Source organism: Ascaphus truei, unplaced genomic scaffold (assembly GCF_040206685.1).
Source record: "Ascaphus truei isolate aAscTru1 unplaced genomic scaffold, aAscTru1.hap1 HAP1_SCAFFOLD_885, whole genome shotgun sequence".
NCBI lineage: Eukaryota > Metazoa > Chordata > Amphibia > Anura > Ascaphidae > Ascaphus > Ascaphus truei.
In genome coordinates, this window is record NW_027457224.1 from 95,923 (window position 1) to 122,646 (window position 26,724).

Sequence of the window (26,724 nt, forward strand, 5' to 3'; positions counted from 1 at the left end):
CCCTGTCTCTCTCCCTCCCTTTCCTTGCATCTCCCTGCGTCTTTACGTATACCCAGTCAGTGACGGCTCTGGTCACGTGATGCCTTAATATGGGCTTATCCATATATGTTCATCCACGTCACTAATGTGATGCCCGCACTGTTGCGGAGCTGGTACTTACGACGGGCACTTATTGTTTTATCAGTACTGCGTACCTGACTCTACCGGCCTACTTTCAACACTAGTACAATATGTGCTTCACTACGAGTGAGTGGGGAATATTGGCATCACACAGTCACTGTTGAATATGCCATTCAATCCATTTTGAAAATAGTAATGCAATGTGGTTTTGTTTTGTTTGCTTTTTGCAGTAATGAAGAATGGAAAAGTTATATTAAAATTAAATTGGAGGGGGACTAGATTCAGCATTTCATCATGAACTCTGCACTTGTGAGAATTTAACTTCTTGAATACCCTGACAGGTACACGCAACATTAAGACTATAATCTGCTGTGCAAGCTTTCGTGCTATACCTCCCCCTCAGGTTTTGATTTATACATTTGCTCCCTCAATTCATGTCCTCTAATATTTGAAAGCTCTCTCCTAGCATTTTCTCTTTACCACAGAACGTCATCCCAATGTAACCTCTCTCTTGTTCTTTCTGCTTGCTGTTTCCTCACTCCTCTGTTAAACTTTTCTAATTTCTCTAACTTCCACACTCCTGCTTTTATCCACATGTTCTCCTCTTTCCTTCCCCTACCTTTGCATGTGTCTACACACTGCACCATTTGTACAGACCTCTATTGCAGCTATTTCTGCACTGCTCAATGAAAAGCACTCTTTAATATCCTATTCTCTGTGCCCCCTCTCTCTGCGCCCCCTCTTTTGGCGCCTCCTCTCTCTGCGCCCCCTCTCTCTGCGCCTATCTGTCTCATTCTCTCTACGTCCCTCTCTCTCTACATAGAGCTATCTCTGTCTCTCTCTACACCTATCTCTGTGTCTCCTTCTATGTTTGCTGATGTGTGGGATATCTCTTATAATCTTGAACCTGCTCATATACACATCGGGCCTCCCTGCCTCTGCCTCCCTGCTAAGAGTGTTAACCTATCTAATGTAATCCACATTCCTTTCCTTACTTTTCTCTTCCCTTCTCCTATGCCATCTGGAATGTCCGTTCTCTGACTAACAAGGCTCTAGTTGTACATGACCTCTTCTGCTCTCATCATTCACAATCAGTCATTCCCCTCACCCCATCTTACCTGTCCCACTGATTTTCCTCTGCTTAATTAAACTCTCCTCTGACATCTACTCTAACCTCTCTCTCTCTTTCCGCTTAAACTAACAATCTTATTAACTCTTACAATGCTATCCTCCTATCTATATGCCCCCTCTAGGCTCTGACACACTTGTCCCTCTAGCCCACACCCTTGGCTAAATTCCCAAACATGTTCATCACACTTCCACTCGCTGTTCTTAATGCCTATGAAGGAAATCACACAATTGATATTTGATTTTTCTACAGTAAAAATGTCTCCAGTCCTGTATAAAGCTGCTCTCTGGGGCCAAACCACACTACTTTTTTTTCACATTCATCAACACTCAAATTTAATTTACGCTGTCTTTTTTTCCCTGTATTTGACTCCCTCCACTAACCTTCTCCTCACACTTGCCATCCTTCCTTCACTTCTCCTCAAGCATTTGACTACTTCAGAGGCAAGGTGGATGCCACCCACTAGGAGATTCCTTCTGTCCCTTCCCCCTTCTCTCCTTCTACCTAATTCTCCTTCTGCATTTGACTCCTTTTCTTCTCTTACAGAGCTGGAAGCTAATCATCTTCTCTTCTCCCTCTACCACATGCCCTCTAGATCGTATCCCCTCACACCTTACTGCATCTCTTAGTCCCCACTCTCACCCACATCTTCAATTCCTCCCTATTCTCTGGCTCTTTACCCTCTTACTTTAAGCCTGTAGTGGTCACCCTTTTCTCAGAAACAACCTACACCCTATGTGCCTTACTAACTACCGCCCTGTATCCCTCCTGCTGTTTGTCTCCTAATTGCTAGAATGTCAACATTCTTAAATCACATTCCCTCCTGGATCCTTTACAACCTGCCTTTCGTACAGCTCGTTCTACAGACTGTGCTTAAAGCAAATTCCCAAGGTCACTTTTCCCTACTAATCCTACTTGATCTATCTGCTGCGTTTGATGCTCTCAATCACTCTCCTCCTTCATATTCTAAACTCTCTCTTGGTATCCGTAACACAGTTCTATCCTGGTTTTCATCATAACTTTCCTGTCACACATTCTCCATCTCTGTTGCTAACATGTCTTTGTCTTCTATTGATCTGTCTGTGGGTATACATCAGGGCTCTGTTCTGAGATCTCTCTTTCTCTCTACATACTATCATTTGGTGACCTCATCAACTCTTTGTGACAATCCTATAAATAACAAATACAAATATCAGGTCATGGGAATAAGTGATTTGGACATAAAAGTAACATTTCGGAAGTGTGGACAACTAATACATCTTGTAGATTGCCTTTACAGTGTGATGTCATTGATTCAGTAGATTGTGTGCAGACCAGGACTGCAGTACAGTGTCACTCACATGGATGACTTGCGTGGTAGAAGCTCAAGAACAAGGATGTCAAACTCCAGTCCTCGAGGGCAGCAAACAGGCCAGGTTTTCAGGATATCCCTACTGAAAACCTGGCCTGTTTGGGACCCTCGAGGACTGGAGTTTGACATGCATGCTCTAGAAGGAGCACAGCTGTGGGTGGGAGGTGGATTTGCTTTGCATCAAATGGTTTGGAGCAAGGTTTATTGTATGTATTATCATAATAACAATGCAATGCTTAACTTTTATTTCAGGAGGGATGACTGCAGAACAGAAGTGAATATTGAAGCCATGTGTTCCTTTTCTTGCAAAAGAGAAAATTTGAAGGACAGTTGAAGAGAAGGAAAATTACTACACAGAGACAGATAAGCAATGTGTATATTTCTCATTTACCATTTAGTATTTGTCGTTTTATTGACTCCACACAATCCGGCTGCTACGGGTTTCACATTGAATATTTTCATCTCTACTCTACCCCTTCCTGTGATCTGAACCATGCAAGTTTTCGTTGATTCAATACATCATGAGTAGAGGGTGGCTACAGTATGAAGTAAAGACCCAAGGACCACATCTACTACCATTCATAACAAGAACATGTGCAGTAGCGCACAGCTGCAGTTCTATGTGATTGTTATGAAAGGTTGAGGTGGTTCAATTCTATGAATCTGGAGTGGGATGGATCCTGTTTGCATCATATGGTTTCATCTAGGCCAGTAGATTATATAACTCTCAGTACAGGTTACACATGGCATCAGTATTAGTGATTTAAAGAGGAGGAAAGCTTCAATGTGGAGAACAAAGCCAAGTAATGTTGAAGTTACTCCTTTTACCATTTACTTGGTCAGTCTGTACTGTCTACTCTCCACACAGCTGCTAAGGATCTTCCATTTTAAATACTTTCACCTCCTATTCTGCACTGCTTTGCTGCCCATTATTCAGAGATGCGTTCCAGTCATGTTTAGCACTCTGAATCTCTCTGCAGTCATTGGTTCAGCACATCATGGGTAGAGCATGGCTACAGATACAGCAAGCTATTATTATTTTACCGGCTGATCACCCATAATATTGCATTAAAACATAGAATATCACTTAATTTCCAAAAGATTCAGTGATGCTGATAATGCAGAATCTCACAACATTTCCCATCATAATGCCATAATGCACAAGTGGGAGAAATAATCCTTGCTATATCTGTACATTGTGTGACGTATTACCTCAATGACCAATGAGAGCAAGTACATCTTCTGTATAGAGCGGCTGTGTTATGATGCAGTTATTGATCATCATTGACATAATCACAAGAATCTTATGCAAAGGGAAATTGTCCGCAGCGAAGTGAGATTTCAGCCCCCAAACGTCTGTAATATTAATGCAATGTCTTACTTTTGTTGCAGTGAACACTGAAGAGACGGATCTACTACAACACTGTACAGGATGAGCATACGCTACAAGCAGCAAAATGATCTTGCAGTTGACAGTATGTTGTTCTGGTAATGTGCACAATTATTATTTATGGGCTACACACCACAGTGCTGGACATATTCTGTTAACTTCAACTCTACTCCTAACATGGAGATGTCTTCCTGGTGTTACTGATTCAGTACATCATATGCACAGTGTGGTTATGATATGATGGATTGATTTAATGAACCCACCAACCAATGATGACATCTGCATCATCTTCTGTAAAGTGCAGCTACAGCATGATATTATCAGCATTTGGTGCGGTATAATCAGAGGTATCTATGTGCTTTTGTGCCTGTTTTAAGTCCTCCAGCTTAACGCCCCTACACCTCCCACTACACAGGCATACTTACTTATGCATACACTGACATCTGGCATACCTACACACACCCCAGGGCCACTTCCTTCCCCTGATGTCAGGGAGAGGATGGGCATGCAGAGTGCAGTAAGTCTCCACGTTACTCTGGCCAACAGTCTTGGCCTACCTCCAGCATCTGTCACCCACAACATCTGTTCCCTCCTTGTAAAGTGCTGAACTATCTCACCTGGGTCAGTGCTATAGCTGATCACAGTGCCCGATCAGGATGTCACTGTGACAGGCAGCAGTGCAGATTGACCGGTCAATCAATGCAGTGCCGCAACATATGCACTAAATGAGATTTCCGTGCCCCCAGTCAGGTTACTCCCTGGGCAGTGACCCTGCTCACACCCTCCCCTAGTTCCACCTCTGATCACAATTATCTCTCTTGGAGAGTGTAGCAAATTGGAGTTGGGGGAATCTCACCTCTGCCATGCATGGTCACAATCTGGGCACAGGACCCAAATAGTGGGCAATGTGGCACTTCTTACAGTAGAGAATAAGTAACTTTATTCTTTACTTGTGTATTAAGGACCTTATTTGCATTAAATTCAGTCCACATGGGACCAAGACTTTCTGGCTTACTGAACAAAGTGGAATTGTTTCGTAGAGGGTGGAGAATTGTATTTTATCTGAAATTACCCCCTCTGCACAAAATACAAACAATTATACCCATACAAGTACCTTGTGGAAGTTGTTGCCCTCTATCTTCCTGTGGTCTCTCCCTGTTTCTCACCGTGCCTCCTCCCATTTCCTTGCACCTCTGCGTCTCCGCATATATCCCTATACTCAGAGCCGGCTCCGGTCAGTGACATGGGATGCCCAAATATGAGCATACCCATATATGGGCATCCATGCCACTGACCGGAGCCCGCTCTGTTGCGGATATGGAGAGAGACTGGGAGATTTACATCCCCTTATAATTCATATGGTGCATAGTACCGGCACGTATTGTTTTACCGGTACTGTGTACCTTCTTACTTTCACACTGGTACAGTATGTGCTGCAGTGGGACTGAGAGGGATATATTGGTAACACATAGTCATTGGTGGGGGAATTCAATCCATTTTGAAAATAGTAATGCATTGTTTTTTACTTTTTTTTTTGCAGTAATGAAGAATGAAAAAGTTCTGTTAAAATTGAATTGGACGTGAACTGGATTCAGCATTTCATCATCAACTCTGCACCAGTGTGAATTGACGTTCTTTAATGTTCTGACAAGGTACATGCAACATCTCTTCCTCTACCCCTACACCACCCTCTGCCTCTTGCCTCTCTCTCCACCTCCCTGCTAAGCGTATTAACCCATCTAATGTAATCCACATTCCTTGTCTCACTTTACTCTTCCCTTCTCACGTGCCCTCTGGAATGTCTGCTCTACGACTAACATGGTCTATTTGTACATGACCTCTTCTGCTCTCATCATCCACCACTTCTCATTCCCCTCACCCCTGTCCTACTCGATACCTCAGCTTAATTGAACTCTCTCCTCTGACATCTACCCTTATCTCTAACCTCTCCTCACTTTCTGCTTAAACTAACTATCTTGTTAACTCTTACAATGCTATCATCTCCTCCTCCCTCCTCCTCCATCATCTATATGCCCCTTCTAGGCTCTGACACACTCATCCCTCTAAGGCCGTGATTATCATGGGCACACGCTTGGTCGTCCACAGTGCGTGCGAGCGATGCAGGGCTTCCCCGTCGCCTCGGACCTCAGTGCGGGGATTGCTGGAGCGACAGGCATGCGCTAACTTTGCCTTCTGTTGCGTGCTTACTATAGACGCAGCCTAACCCATGCATTGGTTTAATTCACAAGCACGCTCTCATCACACTTCATCACATCACACTGCTGCTCTTAACACCTATGGAGGAAATCTCACAGTCTGATTTTCTACACTAAACCTTTGTCCTGTTCTGTAAAACTCTGCTCCTTTTTTTAAGGTCAAACACTACTTTTTCCTCACTCATCAACACTCCAATTTCATTCACACTGTCTTCTATGTATTTGAGTCCCACCACTGACTTTCTCCTCCCACTTAACATCCATCCTTTATTTCTCCTCAAGCCTTTGCTCACTTGAGGCAAGGTGGATGCCATCCACAAGTAGATTCGTTCTCTCCCTTCCCCCTCTCTCTTTTTCTATCTAGATCTCATTGCACTCTTGACTCCTTTTCTCCTGTCACAAAGCTGGAACCTGATCTTCTCTTCTCCCTCTACCACATGCCCTCTCAATCCTATATTCTCACTCTCACCCACATCTTCAATTCCTCCATATCCTTTGGCTCTTTCAACTCTTCCTTTTAAGCATGCAGTGGTCACCCCTATTCTCAAAAATAACCTTGACCTTGTGTGAATTTCTAACTATCGCCCTGTATCCGTCCTACCATTTGCCTCCTAATTGCTAGAACGTCTTGTGATCTCCCGTTTGATCAACATTCTTAAATCACATGCTCCTCTGGGCCCTTCACAATCTGCCTTTCCCAATGTAACCAATTATGTACATAAAGAAAATTCCCAAGGTCCATTTTACTTACTAATCCTGCTTGATCTCTCTTCTGCTTTTGATACTGTCAATCACTCTTCTCATTCATATTCTAAACTCTTTCTTCGTATCCGCAGCAAACTTATATCCTGGTTTTCATCATACTTCTCCATCACACATTCTCCATCTCTGTTGCTAACGTGTCTTTGTCTCCTGTTGTTTTGTCTGTTGGTATACCTCAGGACTCTGTTCTGGGACCTCTCTCACTACATACTATCACTAGTTGACCTTATCAACTATTTTGGCCCTTGATATCATCTCTATGCAGATGATACACACACCTATCCACCCTACCGTCACTCCTGCAATTTAGTTCCTAGTTTCGGGTGGCCTCCTGGCTATATCCTCCATGGATGACACTCTTCTGCCTTAAACCTAATGTCTAAAACTGAGCTCCTCATATTTCCCCCTAAATCTGGCCTAATATCACCTTTCTCCATCGCAGTAAACAGTACTACCATCATCCTGTCATGAAAGCACATTGCCTAGGAGTAACATTTGACTCTTCCCTTTCCATCTTCATTCACGACACTGGCTAAAGTTTGTCGATTCTTCTCTGTAATATTTCCAAGATTTGCCCTTTTCTCTGTCAATCTACTGCTAAAACGCCAATGCATGCCCTTATCGTATGGGTTAACATACTGCTAACAGGGCTCCCTGCTTCACAACTTTCTCATTTGCAATCTATCCAAAACTCTGCTGCTTGAATAATTTCCCTTTCTCCCACAACAGTATCTGCTCATCTCCTCCTCCTCCTTAAATCCCTCTCCTTGCTTCCCATCAAGTTTCAGATCACCTACAAAGTTCTCCTCCTTACCTTTTTGTTAAGGTTCTCTATTAGTGGTGTACCGAGTACCCGGCGTTACCCGACACATTTCCAGCTACCCGGACATTACTCGAAACCGGCCACTGAGAAGCGGACTTGGCCGGGTAATACCCGGCGTCGGGTAATGTCAGGGCAGCTGGAAATAATCTTTTATACTTACCTTTCCTAAGACATCTAGGATCAGCAGCAGCAGTCCTCTGATGTTGGCAGCATCAGAGGTGTCTTCACCTGGCGGGGGGAGCTGCAGGAATCACTTCCACAGCACCGAAGCAGGTAAGCTGTGTCTGTGAGCCTGCAGCTCCCCCGCCGGCTGAAGACACCACAGATGCTGCCACCGTCACAGGACTGCTGCTGATCCTAGATGTCACCGCCACCCGGAAGGTAAGTGCCAAACCGTGTACCCGACCGGGTAGAACCTTTCATTTTGGCCGGGTACCCGTTACCCATTTTTTTATAGTTGAGGACCCAGTCCAACACTATTCTCTATTCATCTGCTCCTTCCTACATATCATCTTTGGTCTCGTTATGCCCTTCCTCGTCTCCTAAGCTCTACTAATAACTGTCTCCATTATACTTCTTACACCTCTACTGCGCACTCGCTCTCTTGCCTGAAACCCTTTCCCATCAATTTACCTGTGAAACTCACACACACTCAGTATATGCCAACATACCCTCTTCCACCCACATTTAAGATCAACCTTAAAATTCACAACTTAAATGAAGCATTTCAATAGCTTTTACTCGTTGCTACTGTCACTCATTCAGTCACTAACTATTGTTCCCAAGAAGTGCTTTATACTACAAGTACCCACCATTAAGGACAAGCATTGTCATCTACTGCACTTGTTCCCCCACCTGTTGTCTCTCTGTAAGTCTCCTTACATTTCTCTTAGATTGTAAACTACCCAGGACAGGGATTTACTTTCCTATTGTCTGTTTTTGTTTGTTGAACTTATTGTATAATAATTTCCTGTACTTTTTGGTCTCTCTTGTAAAGCGCTGAGTACACAATGGGTGGTATATAAATAGAGATATATGCAGAGTCTAGAGACAAGGCACACGTGTATAGGTAGCTACAGTTTATCCGGGACCGTATGCATCCTTGAAGTGCCTGTCCCAGTTATTTTCTATTGATTGCAATGTAGGAGTGTCTGTCCTGTCTTATTTTTTTTATTATTATTATTATTATTATTATTATTATATATACAAAGATATATACAAAGATTGTTTCCTGTCGTTAGCATGACATAGTGTGACACAGTGTGATGTCATTGATTCAGTAGATTGTGTGCAGACCGGGACTGCAGTACAGTTTCACTGACATGAATAACTTGTGTGGTAGAAGCTCTAGAAGGAGCACAGCTGTGGGAGGGAGGTGGATTTGCTTTGTATCACATGGTTTGGAGCAAGGTTCATTGTATGTATCGTCAATAATAATTATAATAATAATAATGCAATGCTTAACTTTTTTATTTCAAGAGGAAAGACTGCAGAACAGAAGTGAATATTGAAGCCATGTGTTCATTTTCTTGCAAAATAGAAAATTGAAGGACAGTTGAAGAGGAGGAAAATGACTACACAGAGACAGATAAGCAATGTGTATATTTCTCATTTAGTATTTGTCGTTTTATTGACTCCAAAAAATCCGGCTGCTAAGGGTTTCGCATTGGACATATTCACCTCTACTCCACCCCTTCCTGTGATCTGTACCATGCAGATTTTTGTTGATTCAATACATCATGAATAGAGTGTGGCTACAGTATGAAGTACTGACCCAAGGACCACATCTACTACCATTCATAACAAGAACATGTGCAGTAGCGCACTGCTGCAGTTCTATGTTATTGCTATGAAAGGTTGAGGTGGTGCAATCATATGAATCTTGAGTGGGAGGGATCCTGTTTGCATCATTTAATTTGATCTAGGCCAGTAGAGTATATAACTCTCAGTACAGGTTACATATGGCATCAGTATTAGTGATTTAAAGAACAGAAAAACAGGAGTGGAGAACAAAACCAAGTAATGTTGAAGTTACTACTTTTTACTATTTACTTGGTCAGTCTGTACTGTCTACTCCCCACACAGCTGCTAAGGGTTTCCATTTGAGATACATTCACCTTCTACTCTGCACTACTGTGCTACCCTCTATTCAGAGATGAGTTCAAGTCATGTTTACCACTCTAAATCGCTCTGCAGTCATTGATTCAGCACATCATGGGTAGAGCATGGCTATAGATACAGCAAGCTTTATTTTACCCTAATATTGCATCAAAAAATAGAATATCACTCAGTTTCCTACAGATTTACTGATGCTGATAATGCAGAATCTCACCCTCCCATCATAATACACCAGAGGAAGAAATAATCCTTGCTATATATGTACATTGTGTGACATATTGCCTCCATGACCATTGATGGCAAATACATATTTTGTATTGAGCGGCTGTGTTATGATGTAGTTGTTATTGATCATCATTGAGATATAATCACAAGAATCTTATGCAAAGGGAAACTGTCATTAGCATAGTGGGATTTCAGCCCCCAAACTTCTGTAATATTAATGCAATGTCTTACTTTTATTGCAGTGAACACCGAAGAGACGGATCTACTACAACACTGCACAGGACAAGAGTATACACTACAAGCAGCAAAATGATCATGCAGTTGACAATATGTTGTTCTGGTAATGTGCACAATTATTATGTATGGGCTCCACACCACAGTGCTGGACATATTTTGTTAACTTCAACACTACCCCTACCATGGAGATGTCTTCCTGTGATTGGTGTTACTGATTCAGTACATCATATGCACAGTGTGGCTATTATATGATGGATTGATTTAATGAACCCACCAAACACTGATGACATCTGTATCATCTTCTGTAAAGTGCATCTACAGCAGGATATTATCAGCATTTGGGGTGATATAATCAGAGGCATCTATGTGCTTTTGTGCTGGGTAAAGTCCTCCAGCTGAACCGCCCCCCGCCCCCCACCCCCCTACACCTCCTGCCACACAGGCAAACTTACTTACACACACAGCACACTTACTTATGCACACTGACACTTGGCATACCTACACACACACACCCCACAGCCACTGGCATGCATGCAGAGTCCTGGGCATGCAGGATGGGCATGCAGAGTACAGAATATCTCCACCTTGCTCTGGCCCGTACTCTTGGCCTACCCCCAGCATCTGTCACCCACAACCTCTGTTCCCTCCCTGTAAATTGCTGCACTAACACACCTTGGTCAGCGCTGCAACCGATCACAGCACCGGATCATGTCACTGTGATAGGAAGCAGTGCTAATTGACCGGTCAATCAATGCCACGTGGCAACATACGCACCAAAAGAGATTTCCATGCCCCCTGACAGGCTACTCCCTGGGCAGTGACCCTGCTCATCTTCCACCTCTGATCACAATATTCTCTCTTGGAGAGTGTAGCAAATTGGAGTTGGGGGAATTTCACCTCTGCAGTGCATGTAGAGTCCTGTATGCAGAGTACAGAAAGTCTCCACCTTAGTCTGGCCCGTACTCTTGGCCTACCCACAGCATCTGTCACCCACAAATAATACATACACTAATACTCCCCACAATACACACTTTAATACCTCCTCAATAATAATCTCCCCAATAATATTATAGTCTTAAACACAATATACACAATACCCCCTAACACAAGATACCCAATCTAACACTCTCCTCTGCACCTCAACATAATATACACACTATAATACCCTACACACAATATAATACTCCCACACACACACACAATATACACACTATCCTCCTACCGCCATAAAACACAACCAATAATACACACACACTTTGTGGATGTTGGGACCAGCTCCTTGCATGCACCAGTGAAAGAGAGAGGCCTGCCATCAGTGCCTCCCTCCGTTTCCCATCTTCTCCCTGTCTCCCTCCCTTTCTTTGCATCTCCCTGCATCTTTGCGTATACCCAGTCAGTGACGGCTCCGGTCACGTGATGCCTTAATATGGGCTTATCCATATATCTGTTGCAGAGATGGAGAGAGACCTGGAGATTTTACATTTCCTTATAATTCATATTGGTACTTAGTACGGGCACTTATTGTTTTATCAGTACTGGGTACCTGACCGTACTGGCCTACGAGTGAGAAGGCAATATTGGCATCACACAGTTACTGTTGAATATGTCATTCAATCCATTTTGAAAATAGTAATGCAATGTGGTTTTGTTTTGTTTGCTTTTTGCAGTAATGAAGAATGAAAAAGTTATATTAAAATTAAATTGGAGGGGAACTGGATTCAGCATTTCTTCATGAACTCTGCACTTGTGAGCATTGACCTTCTTGAGTGCCCTGACAGGTACACGCAACTTTAAGACTATAATCTTCATCAACTGCTGTGCAAGCTTTCGTGCTATACCTCCCCCTCCGGTTTTGATTTATACATTTGCTCTCTCAATTCATGTCCTCTAATATCTGGAGGCTCTCTCCTAGCATTTCTCTCTACCACAGCACGTCATCCCAATGTAACCTCTCTCTTGTTCTTTCTGTTTACTGTTTCCTCACTCCTCTGTAAAACTTTTCTAATTTCTCTAACTTCCACACTCCTGCTTTTATCCACATGTTCTATACACTTTCCTTCCCCTACCTTTGCATGTGTCTACACAAAGCACCATTTGTACAGACCTCTATTGCAGCTATTTCTGCACTGCTCAATGAAATGCACTCCTGCACATCCTATTCTCTTCCACCTTCCCTCATTCTCTACGCCCCCCTCTCAAAGCCCCCTCTCTCTATGTCTCCTCTCTCTACGCCTATCTGTCTCATTCTCTTGACGCCCTTCTCTCTCTACATATCCCTATCTCTGTCTCTCTCTACACCTATCTCTGTGTCTCCTTCTATGCTCGCTGATGTTGGGGGATATCTCTTATAATCTTGGACCGGCTCATATACACATCAGGCCTCCCTACTAAGAGTGTTAACCTATCTAATGTAATCCACATTCCTTTCCTTACTTTTCTCTTCCCTTCTCCTGTGCCCTCTGGAATGTCCACTCTTACTAACAAGGCTCTAGTTGTACATAACCTCTTCTGCTCTCATCAGTCACAATCAGTCATTCCCCTCACCGCATCTTACCTGTCCCACTGATTTGCCTCTGCTTAATTAAACTCTCCTCTGACATCTACTCTAACCTCTCTTCTCTCTTCTCTCTCTTTCTTTCTGCTTAAACTAACAATCTTATTAACTCTTACAATGCTATCCTCCTATCTATATGCCCCCTATAGGCTCTGACACACTCATCCCTCTAACCCACACCTTTGGCTAAATTCCCAAACACACTCATCACACTTCCACTCGCTGTTCTTAATACCTACGGAGGAAATCTCACACTTTGTTTGATTTTTCTACAGTAAAAATGTCTCCTGTCCTGTATAAAGCTGCTCTCTAGGGCTAAATACACTACTTTTTTCCACACTCATCAACACTCAAATTTAATTTACGCTGTTTTTTTTCTCTGTATTTGACTCCCTCCACTGACCTTCTCCTCCCACTTGCCATCCTTCCTTCACTTCTCCTCAAGCATTTGACTACTTCAGAGGCAAGGTGGATGCCACCCAAAAGGAGATTCCTTCTGTCCCTTCCCCCTTCTCTCCTTCTACCCAAATCTCCTTCTGCACTTGACTCCTTTTCTTCTCTTACAGAGCTGGAAGCTAATCATCTTCTATTCTCCCTCTACCACATGCCCTCTAGATCGTATCCCCTCACACCTTACTGCATCTCTTAGTCCCCACTCTCACCCACATCTTCAATTTCTCCCTATTCTCTGGATTTTTGCCCTCTTACTTTAAGCCTGTAGCGGTCACCCTTTTGTCAGAAACAAACTACACCCTATGTGCCTTACTAACTACCGCTCTGTATCCCTCATGCTGTTTGCCTTCTAATTGCTAGTGTCAACATTCTTAAATCACATGCCCTCCTGGATCCTTTACAACCTGCCTTTCGTACAGCACGTTCTACAGACTGTGCTTAAAGCTAATTCCCAAGGTTTTTCCCTACTAATCCTACTTGATCTATCGGCTGCGTTTGATGCTCTCAATCACTCTCCTCCTTCATATTCTAAACTCTCTCTTGGTATCAGTAACAAAGTTCTATCCTGGTTTTCATCATAACTTTCCTGTCACACATTCTCCATCTCTGTTGCTAACATGTCTTCGTCTTCTATTGATCTGTCTGTGGGTATACATCAGGGCTCTGTTCTGAGATCTCTCTTTCTCTCTACATACTATCATTTGGTGACTTCATCAATGCTTTTGGCCTTAGATATAATCTCTATGCGGATGATACACACACAAATCTATCCACCCCTGTTCTCACTCCTGCAATCCAGTCCCTACTCTTGGGTTGTCTCCTGGCTATATGCTCATGGATGGCACTCCACTGCCTTAAACTTAATGTCTAACACTGGGCTCATATTATCCCCTTTCTCCATCACAGTAAACAGTACTACCATCTATCTTGTCATCAAACATGTTGCATAGGAGTAACATTTGGCTCTTCAATTCCATCTCCATTCACATGCACGGCTATGGGTAAAATGTGTTGCCTCTTTCTCTGTAATATTGCCAAGATCTTCCCTTTCCCCTCTCAACCTACTGCTAAAACTCCAATGTATACTGTTATCCTATAGGTTATTTTAACATACTACTAACAGGCCTCCATGCTTCACAACTTTCTCCTATGCAAAACTCTGCTGCTTGAATTATCTCACTTTCTCCCACAACAGTCTCTGCTCATCTCCTTAAATCCCTGTCCTGGCATCCCATCAAGTTTTTGTATCACCTACAAAGTTCTCCTCCTTACCTTTTTGTTAAGGCTCTCCATTAATCTGCTCCTTCTTGCATATCATCTTTGATCTCTCGTTATGCCCTTGCTTGTCTCTTGCACTATAACCATAACTGTCTCCTGTAAACTTCTTTCACCTCTACTGTTCTCTCACTTGCCTGAAACCATTTTCCATCACTGCACCGTACATGTGAAACTTCCTCACACTCAGTATATGCCAACATAACCTCTTCCACCCACATGTAAGACCAATCTTAAAATTCACGACTTAAATCAAGCATTTAAAAAACTTTGACTCGTGGCTACTGTCCCACACCCACACCCACAGTCACTGCTAACAACTATTGTTCCCAAGATGTGCTTTCTACTAATTGTACCCACCATTAAGGACAAGCATTGTCATCTACTGCACTTCTTCCCCCAACTGCTGCCTCTCTTTAAGTCTTCTAACATTTCTATTAGATTGTAAAGTTCCCAGGGCAAGGATTTACTTTCCTATAATCTGTTTTTATTTGTCGCACTTATTTTTTAATTATTTTTCCCCTCTCCCCTAATGATATACATATAGGTTTTCCTGTCATTTGCATGACAGAGTTATTATGGTTAACTATTGCATCATGTAGACTGCCTTTTCAGTGTGATGTAATTGATTCAGTACTTTGTGTGCAGACTGTGACTGCAGTACAGTGTCACGAACATTAATGACTTGTGTGGTAGAAGCTCTAGAAGGAACACAGCTATGGGAGGGAGGTGGATTTACTTTGGATCACATGGTTTGGCGCAAGGTTCATTGTATGTATGATCATAACCATGCAATGCTTAACTTTTATTTCAGGAGGGAAAAACAGTGAATATTGAAGCCATGTGTTTCTTTTCTGTCAGAAGAGAAATTTTGAAAGACAGTTGAAGAGGAGGAAAATGACTACACAGAGACAGATAAGCAATGTGTATATTTCTCATTTAGTATTTGTCGTTTTGTTGACTCCACACAATCCAGCTGCTAAGGGTTTCGCATTGGACATATTCCCCTCTACTCTACCCTTCCTGTGATCTGTACCATGCAGGTTTTTGTTGATTCAATACATCATGAGTAGAGTGTGGCTGCTGTATGAAGTATTGACCCAAGGACCACATCTACTACCATTCATAACAAGAACATGTGCAGTAGCGCACTGCTGTAGTTCTATGTGTTTTATTAAAGGTTGAAGTGGTGCAATCATATGAATCTGGAGTGGGATGAATCCTGTTTGCATCATATGGTTTCATCTAGGCCAGTAGAGTATATCTCTCAGTACAGGTTACACATGGCATCAGTAGTAGTGATTTAAAGAACAGAAAAAACAAGAGAAACTTCAATGTTGATAACAAAGCCAAGTAATGTTGAAGATACTCCTTTAACTATTTATTTGATCAGTCTGTACTGTCTACTCCCCACACAGCTACTAAGTCTTCCATTTGAGATACATTCACCTCCTACTCTGCACTGCTGTTCTGTCCTCTATTCAGAGATGAGTTCCAGTCATGTTTACCACTCTGAATCACTCTGCAGTCATTGATTCAGCACATCATGGGTAGAGCATGGCTACAGATACAGTAAGCTTTATTTTACCGGCTGATCATCCATAATATTGCATTAAAACATAGATTATTACTCAGTTTCCAAAAGATTCAGTGATGCTAATAATGCAGAATCTTACAACACATCCCATCATAATGCACCAGAGGAAGAAATAATCCTTGCTACACTACCGACACGTTTTATTGAAGCACGGCTAGCACCGCAAGCCGGGGGGTGCCCCGGCGTGCTAGCCGCACTCCCTCAGCGTGCCGCGCATCACCGATGCACGGTCACGCGTCATCGGGTGCCTGCGCCCCCTGCACGCGCGTCCAGGGCTCCCCGAGGGAGCACTGGTGTCCCGCGATGTGGGGGACAGCGGCAGGGGGTTCCGGGGGACCCGACGGACCCGGCAGCGGAAGGGAGAAAGCCCCGATCGGAGGGCGCTCCTCCGCTGCTTCGGCGTGCGCCCGGCGCGCGCCAGGTTACTGCTGCGGCCAAGAACGGGCAAATGCTCGAATAAACTCGGCCGCAGCAGTATATCTGTACATTGTGTGACGTTTGGCCTCCATGACCATTGATAGCAAATACATATTTTGTATTGAGCGGCTGTGTTATGATGTAGTTGTTATTGATCATCATTGAGATATAATCACAAGAATCTTATGCAAAGGGAAAATGTCTGCAGCATAGTGGGATTTCAGCTCCCAAACTTCTGTAATATTAATGCAATGTCTTACTTTTATTGCAGTGAACACTGAAGAGACGGATCTACGACAACACTGCACAGGACAAGAGCAAACACTACAAGCAGCAAAATGATCTTGCAGTTGCAAGTATGTTCTGTAATGTGCACAATTATTATTTATGGGCTACACACCACAGTGCTGGACATATTCTGTTAACTTCTACCCCTACCATGGAGATGTCTTCCTGTGATTGATTCAGTACATCATATGCACAGTGTGGCTATGATATGATGGATGGATTTAATGAACCCACCACCCACTGACATCTGCATCATCTTCTGTAAAGTGCAGCAGGATATTATCAGCATTTGGGGTGGTATAATCTGGGGCATCTATGTGCTTTTGTGCCTGGATAAGTTCCTCCAGCTGAACCACCCCCCTATACCTGCCACACAGGCATACTTACAGAGCACACTTACTTATGCACACTGACACTTGGAATACACACACACACACACACACACAGACACTGTCATGCATGCAGTGTCCTGTATGCAGAGTACAGAAAGTCTCCACCTTACTCTGGCCCGTACTCATGGCCTATCCCCAGCATCTGTCATCCACAACCTCTGTTCCCTCCCTGTAAAGTGCTGCACTAACACACCTGGGTCAGCGCTGCAGCTGATCACAGTGCCGGATCATGATGTCAATGGGATAGGCAGCAGAGCTGATTGACAAGTCAATCAATGCAGCTCCGCAATATATGCACCAAAAGAGATTTCTGTACCCCCTGTCAGGCTACTCCCTGGGCAGCGACCCTTCTCACCCCTCTCATTCCACCTCTGATCACAATAATCTCTCTTGGAGTGTGTAGCAAATTGGAGTTGGGGGAATCTCACCTCTGTAGTGCATGGTCACAATCTGGGCACTGTACCCAAATATTGGGCAATGTGGCACGTCTTACAGTAGAGAATAGAATAAGTAACTATATTCTTTACTTGTGTATTAAGGAACTTATTTGCAATAAAAATTCAGTCCACCTGGGACCAAGACTTTCTGGTTTTCTGAACAAAGTGGAATTGTTTTCCTATAATTTTATATTCTCTGAAATGTAACATCACAATAAAGTACTCCTATTTTTTTCCTTTGTGCTTTTTTATGGACTATTCCTTTATGTATTTCACTTAATGGGACTAATTACCTTACGATTAGATTTCACTTGTATTTTCTTGGGTTACTCTTTGGAATTTCTCTCTGTGTTCATTTATACTATCTTATTTAGAGCAGTCTTTGCCATTGGACCCCATTTCTTGCCAGAGAGATCTGTAACAGAGTATTGAAGAGAGTACAGAACAGTGGTGAAGTAGATTTTTATGCTTCTAGGCAGCCTCCCTTCTCACCATGTATTCTGCCCCCGACGGTCTCTTGCACTGCTCCCTCCTACACCCACTCTCCTCACTCTTCCCTCCCCTCCCCGCTATCACTCAATGACCCCCTCTCATTCAATCCTGCTCCCTTACTCCCCCCTCACTCATTCTTCCTTCTGCACACACAATCCTCCCGAATATCACTCCCAAACAACACACACACACTAATTCTCCCCACAATACACACTATAATACCTCCTTGTGACGATAGCTTCCACAGGCTTATTAATATTACACAAAAATAATTGGGTTTGAACTGAACGAGGCTTAAGATATAATAAATTGTATTTATTCCTTAGAATATAGGTGAACACAACAGATAATACAGTAACGAACAAGAAGTACACTTACTTAAGGGTTGGGGAATGAGAAGTATGATGTAGCATTTCTTTCAGCAGTGAGGAAATCATTCAGGTGATATCAGGTAACCATATCAGCAAACGAAGACAAAGGATATATGGGTGGACAGCAGTTTATAAACCATTCTCCTTCTATTCTTAACCTTAAGCACAGGGGATTGGTTTACAATTACCTCCAGCCACTCACTAACGTGGGAAAGCATTATGACCCATGCCCCCCTGCTAGTTGGCACATGCGCAGTAGAACTCTGGGGGTCTCATTTCTGAAGCCCCACATTTACGTCAGGAATGCCAGACAGTCTACCATTTGGAGTTCTGGCAGGAAAACCTTTGTTGAAAGGTGTTAACTGGAACACTTAAGACCTGCCCTGGTTTGGGCTTCGGATAAACAGTGAGGGTGATAAAACTCTTTGAACAGCACTTAAATCCTAGACATAGCGGCGTCCCCAGGGCCATCTGCTACCTTATGGCCCAAAAGAATCTCTTCTGGGTCTTTGTCCATACCTTAAGATACACTATTAAGCATAAAACATAAACGTAAAACATAAACGTATTAAAATATCCGGTTCCGTTAGGTTTAGCAGGTCCAAACTTCCCAGTTCGCATTGCCAGAACTGGGACACCATATGGTCCAAAAAGCGACTTGCTACGACCTAAGAAACCGAAGTTACACCAATGCACATTAAATCATTTTAATACAAAAATCTCCATTGAAAAAGAAATCTCAGCTTTTCACTAAATCCCCATTGAAAACAACGGGCAGCTCCGCCATAGACTTTCAATGGTAAATCGCCGCCATTGAAGTCAATGGGGGTTTTCTGCCATTGAAGTTTATGGGAAAAGTCCCGAACTTCAAGGGGGTCCATACTCCGTCGGGTTGGTCCAAGCGGGTCAAGGATGGTTCTGCAGCGATGCCGGAGCAGTGGCTACAGATACCCCAAACCCTGATCCGCTGAACCCTCCGGAACCGGAGATATGGATTCCTAAAATTCAGCATTTCTCACTTAGTCATTTTTCTGAGCCGTTTCTGCCGCCGCCGGCAAAGCCTATGGCGCGACCCGCTCTATCTGGTTCGACCCTTATCGGGGGTCCAGGATTCGGGGACCCGGTGGTGGTCGAGTGGGGGGACGCTTAGGAACTAGGGGCAAAAAGAATTTTATCCCTAGGTGCCCTAAAACAGTTTATTTCCCCGCTAATTGACGTTGAACTTGACCCAGTGATTTTAGCTCTTTTGAAGGACATTGTATCCGCTTTGCGGTTTGCGGTCTGGACGGCAGCCAACTAGGTTACCTCGAGGCATCTCCATTGAAGTCAATGAGCCCATTGACTTTCAATGGGAAACCGCCGCTCTCCCTCTCGGACGCCACCTGCTGGTCACTACAGGAAACAGGACGAAAACAGCACAAATTCCTATTGAAATGCATTGAGCCCTAATGGCGGCCAATGGGGACCTGCAAAATGGTGCCCGAAAAGGCGGGAAACTTACACAAAGAGCTATAATCATTAAAGAATTATTAACCCTTGTGCTCCCGGATGGATTCTAGTGTGTGTGTGATGCAAACACTGAGTAACCAGACATTACAATGGAACAGGGGAAAATACATTTACATGTCATAACAAGGGTTACATCACATTTCTGGACCTCAGCCCAGTTAACCCCTTGTCTCCCTGGTGCGGTCAGGGGTGGCCAAATGGGGTGCAACCCCTTTAATACCGGGCCACCCCCTCTCTCCCTCTACACCTCCCCTTCTTAATGCGTGTCCTGTGGCCCACTGGCCCTGACGGGGAGTGGGGCACTGCTGGCACCATTAATGAATTCAGTCTCAGAGGGATAGTCCTGGCGTGAAAGTCCATCAGCATTGCTGTTTTCACTACCCTTTTTGTGCTGAATGGTGAATTCAAATTCTTGCAAAGCCAAGCTCCATCTCAGCAGTTTGGCATTTTCCCCTGATACCCTCTGTAGCCAGCTCAGGGGATTGTGGTCGGTAATGACCGTGAAAGCCCTCCCATAGACATAGGGCTGGAGCTTTTTGAGTGCCCACACAATGGCCAAGCACTCCTTTTCAATGGTGGCATATGCCACCTCCCTGGGGAGCAGTTTGCGACTGAGATACACCACAGGGTGCTCTTTGCCGTCGTCCCCCACCTGGCTCAACACAGCCCCCACACCAAAGTCTGAGGCATCAGTCTGAATAAGAAAATGCTTGGTATAATCTGGGGCAGCCAGGATGGGGGCCTCAGCAAGCGCAGCTTTCAGTGCCTGGAAAGCAGTTTCACAGCAGGAGACCAGGTAATAAGCACAGGCAGTTGCTTCTTAGTCAGATCAGTCAGGGGTTTGGCCACGGCGCTGTACTGTGGGACAAATTTCCTGTAGTACCCTGCGGTGCCCAAAAAGGCCATGACCTGTTTCTTGGTTTTTGGAACAGGCCACTGAACTATGGCTTCTACCTTGGCTGGCTCTGGCTTGAAATGCCCTCCACCCACCCTGTGCCCTAAGTACAGGACTTCTGCCATACCTACCATACACTTAGTGGGGTTTAAGGTAAGCCCAGCCTCCCTGATTCTATCCAGCACCGCAGCTACATGTCCTATGTGGGATTCCCAGGAATTACTAAAGACAGCAATGTCATCTAAGTAAGCCCTGGCATAGCTCTGCATCCCTTCCAGTAACCTATTGACCAGGCGTTGGAAGGTAGCCGGGGCATTCTTCATCCCAAATGGCATCACCAAAAACTCATAGAGGCCACTTGGAGTGAAGAATGCTGACTTCTCCCTAGCCTCCAGGGTCAGGGGAATCTGCCAGTAGCCTTTGCTCAGATCCATGGTGGTCAGATACTTTGCCCCCGCGAGTTCATCTAGTAACTCATCCATGCGGGGCATGGGGTAAGCATCTGACACCGTCCCAGCGTTGAGCAACCGGTAGTCCACACAAAACCGGGTGGTTTTGTCCTTCTTAGGCACTAGGACTACTGGACTTGCCCAAGGGCTCTGGGACGGAGTAATTACCCCTAGGGTCAGCATCTCCTCAATCTCTCTCTCCATACTTGTCTTGACCTCTGCTGACACTCCCCTGTGTGTACTGGGTGTTTGGTGAGATGTGTGGTCCCTGGCATGTCAGTGAAGAGGGCGCTATACTGAGCTAGCATGTCCCTGGCTTCTCCCTTCTGCCTAGCACTCAACTGTGCCCCGATCTCTACCTGCTCAACAGTGTTTCCTTGCTTTGCCTCCCCTAGGAGATCAGGCAGAGCATTGCTCGCCGGATCCTCCAGCAGTGGGCTACAAATGGCCATTACTGCTCCCATACTCGGTGCTCTGTATTCCTTTAACATATTAATGTGATATGTCTTGTGCCTCTCAGGCGCTACCTGTACAACATAGTTGCACTCATTCACCTTTCGGATAACCGGGTACGGTCCCGACCAGGCAGCCATCAGCTTGTTCTCCCGAGTGGGTTTGAGAACAAGCACCTGCTGTCCTGGGATGAATTCTCTGCTACGGCCTGCTGGTCATACCATTGCTTCTGCTTGGTCTGAGCAGCCCTGAGGTGGTCCTGGGCCACCCCCATAAGCATCTCTAACCGGTCTCTGAGATCTACTACATACTGGATCACTGAAGCATCAGTAGCAGTAGTCTCCCCCTCCCATCCCTCACGGAAGAGGTCCAGAGGTCCACGTACCCTGCGGCCATATAGTAGCTCGAAGGGGGAGAAGCCTGTAGATTCTTGCGGTACCTCTCGATATGCAAACAGCAAGTGCTGCAGGTGAATCTCCCAGTCTTTCCCCTCCGCCTCTATAAAGGTCCGAAGCATCTGCTTCAGGGTACCATTAAACCTCTCACATAATCCGTTTGTTTGGGGATGGTAAGGGGTAGTGCGCTGGTGCTGTACACCGCAGGCATCCCAGAGACAATGTAACAGTTCACTCATGAACTGCGACCCCTGATCAGTTAGGATCTCACTAGGGAAACCTACCCTAGCAAAAATGTTCAGCAAAGATGCTGCCACTGTCTTGGCACTTATGGTGCCCAGCGCTACCGCCTCAGGGTACCGGGTGGCAAAATCCACCACCGTGAGGATGTAGCACTTCCCTGACCTGCTAGGAATCATGAGGGGTCCTATCAGGTCCATCGCTACCTTCTGGAAGGGTTCCCCTATTATCGGTAGGGGTCTCAGGGGTGCCTTCACACGGTCGCCCGCCTTACCTACTCGCTGGCAGGCATCACAGGAGCGGCAGAAATCAGCCGCATCCCTGGATGCCCCCGGCCAGAAATAACGCTGCAATAACCGGGCTCGCGTTCTGGTGACCCCCTGATGTCCCGCTAACGGAATAGAGTGAGCTACCCGTAACAATTGCTGTCGGTACCCCTGGGGTACTACTAGCTGTCGCTTACCGGTCAATCCCTTCTCTATTCTCGGGTTCCCTTCTTCTCTGTATAGGAGTCCCTTATGCCATAGGCAGCGCTCAGTGCCCTCCCCTGCCTGAGATTCGGACGCCCGAAGTCTCACGCCGGCCAGGGTAGGGTCTGCCTTCACTGCCTCCCTAAACTGGGCTCCTAAATCTGCCCCCCCCCCAGTCATGTCATTGTCAGGGGAAGGGGACACGGTAAGGGGGAACAGTAAGTCAGCCTGTGGTTGCAACTGATCCTGGCTTACCTCCCTGGGCTCCTCTGTGCCCTCCGCTAACGTTGGTCCCAAAGGCTGGGGGACTGGGGTGGCCACCGCCGACATTGCCGCGGTCTGGCTCCGGGTAACCGCCGCCACTGCAGCGGGCTGGGGCACACGGTCGTAGGTGCAGGTCATCGGTCCCAGGTCATTGCCCAAAAGAATTTCAGCATCCAAACCTGGTAAAACCCCCACCTCCCGCACACCCTTGCCCACCCCCCAATCCAAAAAAATGCGGGCCACCTGCAGGAAACGTGGCTCTCCGTCAGCCACAGTGATCTGTATCCCAGGGCCTGGGATCAATTCCTCTGGCCGGACCATATCAGGTCGGACCAGGGTCACTGCAGCTCCTGAATCAAGTAAGCCAACTGCTTGCCGGTCACCGACTGTGACCGGGGTGAGATGCTTGCTCCTGCCGTCCGTCTGCTGCAGGTCTGCGCTGTGATGTCCTCCGCTCCTGGCTGTAGGCACTGAAGAAACCGGGGTAGGGGTGACATGGGACGTCTCGCTGGGAGTTGTTTCCATGACCGGTCCTGGTTCTTTGGTGGAAGCCACCCGCACGCGGGCTACCGGCTTTGCAGCTGGGGTGCGTTGCCCTCGATAGGGTCCGTTGGAACGCAGGGGTTCCGGGCAATCTGGTCTGATGTGACCAGTGCTGTTGTAATTGTAGCACCGGCGCTCATGCCGGAGCTCTCCCGCCTTCTGTGACCCGCTGCCCGCAGGCGGCTTTTGGGTCCACTGGGGGGTACTCACAGCTTTCTTGGCCGGCGCCGGTGGGGTTACCGCTTTGGCTGGTACCTTGGCGGTCATCTGGGACCGGCTGACCACATAGTCATCTGCCATCCTCGCCGCCTCGGTGTAGGTCTTGGGCTTTTTATCATACACAAAAGCCCTCACTGCCGGCGGGCACTGCTGCATGAGCTGCTCCTGAAAGATGAGGTCCAGCAGGCGTTGGTAAGTCTTGGCCTCAGAGCCCTCCACCCAGTGTAACCCATACAAAGCCATGCGGGTCACATAAGTGACATAGGTCTCCTGAGGGTGCCTCTCTTCCAGCCGGAACTTACCCCGGTAAGCTTCAGGGGTAAAACCATGCTGAAACAGCAAAAGTTCTTTCAGGTGGTCATAGTCATCAGCAAACTCCTCTGTAAGCGCCATCAAAGTCTGTTTAGCCAAGCTGGAGAGTAGCGGGTCCAGGCGTGCAACCCTATGCTGGGGAAGCACCCCGTACCGCCGGCACTGCGTTTCAAAGTTCCTTAGAAACATGTCAATCCGATCAGTGCCCTCCACATACTTGGTGAGACTGTGCTTGTCCAGTTGGAGTCCATCTCTGGGGGGTCGGACCGGGGGGCAATAAGCGGGTCTGTTCATTGCCATAGAGATAAACGTTAGGGTTAGGGTTATAGGGGAATACGAAAATTTAGGTATGTGACTCATTTGGGTACTAACCAATCAGAGAAGAGTTAGGGTTGAAAGTTAGGGTTGAAAGTTAGGGTTGAAAGTTAGGGTTGACACTTAGGATTATTTTTCTATTTTTGTTTGGCCCAGGGTTATAGGGGAATACGAAAATTTAGGTATGTGACTCATTTGGGTACTAACCAATCAGAGAAGAGTTAGGGTTGAAAGTTAGGGTTGAAAGTTAGGGTTGAAAGTTAGGGTTGACACTTAGGATTATTTTTCTATTTTTGTTTGGCCCAGGGTTATAGGGGAATACGAAAATTTAGGTATGTGACTCATTTGGGTACTAACCAATCAGAGAAGAGTTAGGGTTGAAAGTTAGGGTTGAAAGTTAGGGTTGAAAGTTAGGGTTGAAAGTTAGGGTTGACACTTAGGATTATTTTTCTATTTTTGTTTGGCCCAGGGTTATAGGGGAATACGAAAATTTAGGTATGTGACTCATTTGGGTACTAACCAATCAGAGAAGAGTTAGGGTTGAAAGTTAGGGTTGAAAGTTAGGGTTGAAAGTTAGGGTTGAAAGTTAGGATTATTTTTCTATTTTTGTTTGGCCCAGGGTTATAGGGGAATACGAAAATGTAGGTATGTGACTCATTTGGGTACTAACCAATCAGAGAAGAGTTAGGGTTGAAAGTTAGGGTTGAAAGTTAGGGTTGAAAGTTAGGGTTGACACTTAGGATTATTTTTCTATTTTTGTTTGGCCCAGGGTTATAGGGGAATACGAAAATTTAGGTATGTGACTCATTTGGGTACTAACCAATCAGAGAAGAGTTAGGGTTAGTGTTCAAAGTTAGGGTTGACCCTTATGATTATTTTTGTATTTGTGTTAGGGTTAGGGTTAGGGTTAGGGTTAGGGTTATAGGGGAATACGAAAATTTAGGGTTAGGGTTAGGGTTATAGGGGAATACGAAAATGTAGGTATGTGACTCATTTGGGTACTAACCAATCAGAGAAGAGTTAGGGTTGAAAGTTAGGGTTGAAAGTTAGGGTTGAAAGTTAGGGTTGAAAGTTAGGGTTGACACTTAGGATTATTTTTCTATTTTTGTTTGGCCCAGGGTTATAGGGGAATACGAAAATTTAGGTATGTGACTCATTTGGGTACTAACCAATCAGAGAAGAGTTAGGGTTGAAAGTTAGGGTTGAAAGTTAGGGTTGAAAGTTAGGGTTGAAAGTTAGGGTTGAAAGTTAGGATTATTTTTCTATTTTTGTTTGGCCCAGGGTTATAGGGGAATACGAAAATTTAGGTATGTGACTCATTTGGGTACTAACCAATCAGAGAAGAGTTAGGGTTGAAAGTTAGGGTTGAAAGTTAGGGTTGAAAGTTAGGGTTGAAAGTTAGGGTTAGGGTTAGGGTTAGGGTTAGGGTTAGGGTTATAGGGGAATACGAAAATTTAGGTATGTGACTCATTTGGGTACTAACCAATCAGAGAAGAGTTAGGGTTGAAAGTTAGGGTTGAAAGTTAGGGTTGAAAGTTAGGGTTGAAAGTTAGGGTTGAAAGTTAGGGTTGAAAGTTAGGGTTGACACTTAGGATTATTTTTCTATTTTTGTTTGGCCCAGGGTTATAGGGGAATACGAAAATTTAGGTATGTGACTCATTTGGGTACTAACCAATCAGAGAAGAGTTAGGGTTGAAAGTTAGGGTTGAAAGTTAGGGTTGAAAGTTAGGGTTGACACTTAGGATTATTTTTCTATTTTTGTTTGGCCCAGGGTTATAGGGGAATACGAAAATTTAGGTATGTGACTCATTTGGGTACTAACCAATCAGAGAAGAGTTAGGGTTGAAAGTTAGGGTTGAAAGTTAGGGTTGAAAGTTAGGGTTGAAAGTTAGGGTTGACACTTAGGATTATTTTTCTATTTTTGTTTGGCCCAGGGTTATAGGGGAATACGAAAATTTAGGTATGTGACTCATTTGGGTACTAACCAATCAGAGAAGAGTTAGGGTTGAAAGT

At 45.0% G+C, this 26,724-nt stretch overlaps 1 long non-coding RNA gene across 1 annotated transcript; it reads left to right on the forward strand.

The window, feature by feature from the left end:
* The first annotated feature begins 9,291 nt into the window (after positions 1–9,291).
* Positions 9,292–17,509, forward strand: LOC142486463 (uncharacterized). The gene is made up of 5 exons (XR_012798972.1): positions 9,292–9,388; positions 10,377–10,474; positions 12,039–12,149; positions 15,468–15,577; positions 16,939–17,509. It is a non-coding gene; the product is annotated as an uncharacterized LOC142486463 (long non-coding RNA).
* The last annotated feature ends 9,215 nt before the right edge of the window (positions 17,510–26,724 follow it).